The sequence below is a fragment of the Charadrius vociferus genome, unplaced genomic scaffold (genome assembly GCF_000708025.1).
Source record: "Charadrius vociferus isolate BGI_N301 unplaced genomic scaffold, ASM70802v2 scaffold567, whole genome shotgun sequence".
In the NCBI taxonomy this organism is placed as follows: domain Eukaryota; kingdom Metazoa; phylum Chordata; class Aves; order Charadriiformes; family Charadriidae; genus Charadrius; species Charadrius vociferus.
Genome location: NW_009649304.1, coordinates 496,994 through 502,489, shown reverse-complemented (window position 1 = coordinate 502,489; position 5,496 = coordinate 496,994). Strand labels below are relative to the sequence as shown.

The 5,496-nt window shown below is 59.6% G+C and overlaps 2 protein-coding genes across 2 annotated transcripts in view; both read left to right on the top strand.

The window, feature by feature from the left end:
* The window catches only part of LOC104290097 (beta-crystallin B3-like), a 369,903-nt gene that overhangs the window by 266,849 nt on the left and 97,558 nt on the right, over positions 1 to 5,496 (top strand). The window lies entirely within an intron of this gene.
* The window catches only part of SEZ6L (seizure related 6 homolog (mouse)-like), a 94,681-nt gene that overhangs the window by 59,463 nt on the left and 29,722 nt on the right, over positions 1 to 5,496 (top strand). The gene's annotated exons all lie outside the window — the stretch shown is intronic.

Here is a 5,496-nt window from a genome sequence, read left to right as displayed (position 1 = left end):
TGCCAGCCCCGGCCGGCGCGCAGCCCGCGCGCTCCCACGCGCAGCACGGCGCGCTCGGCACCCGTGCCCTGCAGAGGAGCGAGCGCTTCCGACAGCGGCTAAGTATAAACCGTGGGGGAGTTGAAAGCTGGTTGGCGACGTCTTCCCTGGAGCTGAGCTTCCTTCCTGGGTGTTTACACGCCGGTATCTAGGCAGATCCCAGAATAGACCTGAAGATGAGCCGTCGTTTTGCATTAAGGTCACTTTGTGCTCCAAACTGTCCCGGACGTTTCTGTCCCATCTCGCGAGAGTGTCCGCCCGTGTCAGCGCTGCCGTGCAGAGCGCGGTGCCCCGAGTGCCGTGCCGTGCCTGGGGGGAGCGGTGGCTGCGGGGGCCGCTTGCAGAGGCTTTCATGGATTTAGAAAAGCCTTTCCAGTCTCCAACCGCCCGAGGAGTGCTCCTGATCAAGATACGAGATAAACCCCTTGTACATCTTGATAGCATTTACTTCCTCCGGAGCTGGTTTAGCAGATTAGATCAAGGTCAAAAGCGATCATTTCTCTTCCAGCGGATCAGTGTCTCCGCATCCATCGCTTGTGCAGAACAGGATGGATTTGGGCAGCCGGGAAGGGTCCTGTTCTGCCTGTCCCGGCCCCCAGCCGAGCGTCCCGTGGGGCCAGAGCGGTGGCGGGGAGCACGGGCATCCTGCAGTGCTGGGTGACGTTGAACTGCCTCATCCCGTGCTGGGATAGGAGAGCACCCCCAAGCAACCGTCCCGTGCTGACAACATTTCATGCCTGCCATTACGGTAGCAGTTTTGCTATGGGAACTCCGAGTAAATCCACAGGACTGATTAATAATCTGCGGCGGTTTATTCAGCACTGCGGTGGCATGAGCGGCCGGGCGGCATCGCTGCGCTGCCGAGAGGGGATGGGGGCTGCAGGGCTTCCAGCCACGGCTGCGAGCCACCAACCCCCGTGCTCCTGGGCTGGCTCCCGGGTAGGAATGCGCCAAAGGTGTTCGGGCGATTTCACATCTCACCTCTCCCTGGGATTACCCCGTAGTCCTTGGAGACGGCAGAACGGCTGTTTGCATTCAGATGAGTATTGAAAGCATCTTACCGAAGTCCCCCCTTATCCTGATATCGGATATGCAATCCTTCCCTAAAGATGAGGATACCCGGTCTGCTTCACCTGCTCTTTGCTTTTCCTAAAGCCTCTCTCACCCCGGAGAGGCTGTGGGTGGGGGAATGCCCCTCCACGGGGAGAAACAGCCCCTCCGTATTGGGGGGCCTCTGCCCCCCCGAAGGGAAGAGCTGGTGGTTCCCTTCCCCAGGGGACGAGTTCCCTTCACTGGGCACGAGCACGCGGAGGAAAGCCGGCCGAGCAGGGACAGGGCTGCGCTGGGGCCGTGGGGGGGTCACCGACAGGCGTGGGGTGGGAGAGGGGTCCGGCAGCTCCGGGGAGGCAGCAGGCAGGGCTGGCAGCCCCTACCTCGGGGACATGCTGGAGCATCTTGGGGACACGCTGGAGCATGTCGGGGACACGCTGGACCCAGCGCCGGTTTAAGGGTGGCGATGCAATCTGGAGTTAAGATCATTAATCACTCCTCTTTCTGGTAGCGCGGAATATGCCCTTATTAATCACCGATGCCAGGGCCCCCCTGTGCCTCCACCCCCCGCTCCAGCCTGGCTGCCTTCGCTTCCCCAAAATACACGTTTGCCCTTTACAAACTAAAGCATGTTAAGTATCTCATTACAGAGTCACTATACAGAGTGTTTTATTTCATGCTTTGTTAAGGACAGAATCGTTTAAATGCATCCTGGCAAAGGATCTAATAAGAAATTAGTCAACTTTCTGAAAGCATAAAATATGGTTTAACGGCAACATCCGTTAAGAATTAGAGTTCACATGACAAATAACCCGGGGATGCTGTTTTGCTGTTTCTGGTAACACGCTGGCTTTAAGGACTCAGGTTGCTGTAGGAACATCCCGACTGCCCCACTGTGAGCCGGTGTCCCACCATGTCCCACCATGTCCCACCAGCCAGCGAGTCCCCTCCTCTCCCCTCACCTCCCGGGGCTGTGCCGCCTCCTTCTTGTCTGACAGCCCCATCTTCTCCCGTAATGGAGAAACCGTTTTGCCGCAGAGCGCTAAAACCAACGAGCTGAGCCACGGCCAGACCAGCGGCAGGGGGAGAGCAGGGCTGGGAGAGGAAGCCTAAAGCACACGAGAGCCCTACAAAACTTGTCAGGGAAGGAGAGGTGATGCCGGCAGTGCTTTGGGGACCAGTTTCCCCCCATCACCCCATGGCAGGATGCCCACAGCCCCATGGCAGGATGCTCACAGAGGTCAGGCTCAGCCCGGGGGTGGGATGGAGAGGGAAGCAGAGACGCTCAGAGAGGAGCGGAGGGTGCGGGGACGCCCAGGCTGCCCCACCAGCGGCATGCGCGGGGGCACCGAGGCACCCAGCCTCCCCAGGGGCAACTGGGGGAGATTATTCAGAGCTGACACAAGTCGGCGGTTGCAAACGACATGTGTGAAATGTCTCCTAATGTGCTAAGGGAATCGGCTAATGAATTTGCTGAACCACTGCTAATTAAAGAATTAATTTTTTAAGTCGCGGGAAATATAACGGAAGAGGCCAGGAAGCCTTCGGTAGCCAGGACGGGCTTGCCGGCCGCTGGGTCCGTGGCTTGGCCGGCTGTCAGTGGCTCGGGGTGGGCACGGGCACGGCCACGGCTGTCCCAGGGAGCCGGGGCGAAGGAGCAGCCCCGGCGGCAGCAGCGCAGGCACGGGCTCTGCGGGGCTGAGGAGCAGGAGCAGCGCGGGGACTGCGCCGGCACAGCCCAGCCAGAGGAGAGGTGACCCTGCCTGCGGCCGAGGCGAAGGCTCCTGCACTCCTGCAGCGCGCTCACTGCACACACCCGGACAAGAATACATCTCCGGCCTCGGACAAGCAAATTTGGGAAACTCCATCCTTCAGGCTAACTCTCCCAGCTTTTGCCTTTTGCTGTTGTGTTACCGTATCTTCAGTTCTTGCCAGAAACCCCTTTGATTCTCCAGAAGATGGAGCGAAGTCAACTTCCAGCAGGATGCTTGTTTCCCTCTGCACAGGCTGCCTGTGCCCTGAAGGCACCGGCGCCCGGTTAATGGCCGGGGACATCCCCGGTCCCACGGTGCGGTGCGTTCCCCGGGGGTGACACTGCCTTTGCTGCAGAGCGACCATTTGGAGCAGTGACCGCTGCTCATCCCTGCACAAGCTGCAGCGAGAAGAATGACTGCTTGGTTATAAAGGGAGCTGGCAGGGACCAACTGGGCATTCAAGACCAGACTCCGCCACCCCATTGCCGCTGTGGGTCCCTTTTCTCCATGGCACCTGTGGAGGTGACAGTGCCGGGGTCCCTGCTCCATCCGGGTGGGCACTCGCACCTTACAGTGCGTGAGCCCGAGTCCTGTAAAGCCCCTGACGCCGCACATCTAAATAACGCAGGGACTGAGCGTTACGCATGCGAGTCATCTCCGAGCGAGCGCGCACCTCTGCAGAAAGCAGAGCGGGTACCCGAGCGTTTCCAGGATCAGCACTTAAATGCGTAATGAGAGGCAACAGCTGGATGGCACAAACACGCTGGGGGAGCCGCAGCACGGCCGGGGATCATGAGCGGCATGACAAGCAGCCACGCTCTGCGGCGTCACCGCCGAGGCGGCTTTAAGGTCCCCTACAACTTTCTTCTCCATCAGGAGTCCTCCCGGGCAGGGCAGGGGGGAGCGCGGCTGATGGCGGCCGCACTCCTGTGCCCACACGGGGCGGCAGGAGCACGGGCTCCCCCAGCCTGGGCAGCGCCGCGGAGCAAAGCCAGACGAGCTCGTCGATGCTCGCCCGCATCCCCATCCTCTGCCCAGCTCTGCCCCGGCGCCCACGCAATTAGCTGCAATGAGATTACCATTCTGCGCTTGGGGCTGAGGCGCTGCAGCAGCCCGTGCCAGCGGAACCCTTGCGAACACGCTGCTGTGCCGCAGCGGTGCTGCTCGGGATGCACCACGGTGTGCCCGGCACGGCGCTCACCGGCTGTGCGGCAGCAAAACTAATGCTAAAGGCGGCAGAAGCAGAAGTTTAAAGGCATTAAAATCGCGGGGTGATGTAAACAGCGGTTGGACTCCAGAGGAACTGCACTCCCCCGCAGCAATCACTCAGCAGTGTCCCCGTGTTTCACGTTTCACGTCCAAAAGCTCCTTTCTTCCTTTTCATTCCGGTCCTACAGTAATTAGTAGAATCTGACATGCAAAAAAAAAAAAATCAAGTTAAACGTAACGTTAAGCGTTGTGCTTTTGTTTAAAGTATGTGTAACGCTAATGGTAAGGCAGTGCCCAGGGTGAGCCAGGGGTTTATCGTGCTTTGCTGGAGTCTGCTTGGGAAAGAAACCCTTTCCGGCCACCCCAGTTGCCTGTCCCACGGAGACCTGGCACTGCGGCAGGCACGCATCCCAGCCGCCCCCGTGGCCATGTCACCGCAGCCGGGATCGCTTTTTGGAGCAGGTCGGTGCCTTCGTTTGCAGTCACGGAGGAGAGCACGTGCCCCGGCAGCCCCGGGGCCAGCAGTGGGGCCGGGGGCTTGCAGCCCCCCCCCCATGCCTGGCCATGCCGAGGGCAGGGACCCCATGTTTTGGGGGCTCTGAAACCTGGTGGGGGAGCTGAGGGGGCTGGAATTACGGTCTTTAAGTACTGCGCATTAAGCGCCTTCCCTGGCAACTGCAGTTTCCATGGAAAACGTCGACTCTGCCTCTCGCAGCTCTCTGCAGCGTTTGGCAGAGCCGCGACGCTGCTCCCGGCTTATTTCACGCCGCGGACCGCAGCCCAATCAGACGCATTAGTGGTGAATAAATCTGTGTTTCGTGCAATTAAACTCCCCGGCCGGAGCGGTGGCGGTGCGGCTTTGATTACTCTTTTCCTTCCCGCGCGTCCCTTTGCCCGGCACAAAGGGCGAGCGGCAGCACGAGGAGAGACTTCGCAGCGGCGGCGGCGTTGTGCCGCGGGAGGCCGGAGGAAGCGGGTTAATCGGCGGCTGTTCCCCGCCGGGCAGCAGCGTGGGGAAGACAATGGGAAAGAGCCACAGCCTAATCAGGCGCTTTGAAATAGCCGTATTTGCTGATGACAATTGCAAAAATAAAGGCTTTTTGCAGAGAGCGAGCCAGAGCAACAAACTCGGCAGGAGGGGGTGAACCTCCCTGAACAAGTGACCTCAGATAAAGAGACCAAATAGCGGCTCCGAAACGGCGCGATAAGGCCACCGAGTTTCAGCAGAAACCCAACTTTCAGGGAGTCGGTGCGGGCTCATTATTGCTCTCCCGTAATGAGCCCGTTTGGGAGAGCGGCAGGCGATCAATCAGCCGCAGCTCCCCGGGGGGCTGATTCCGTGCCACCAGCGCAGCTATGATTTCATGCCCAGAATTGCCCAAGTCCCACTTTTCTCCATTTTTTTTTTAATTTTTTGCAGACAACGGATCAGGGGCGGCGCTCG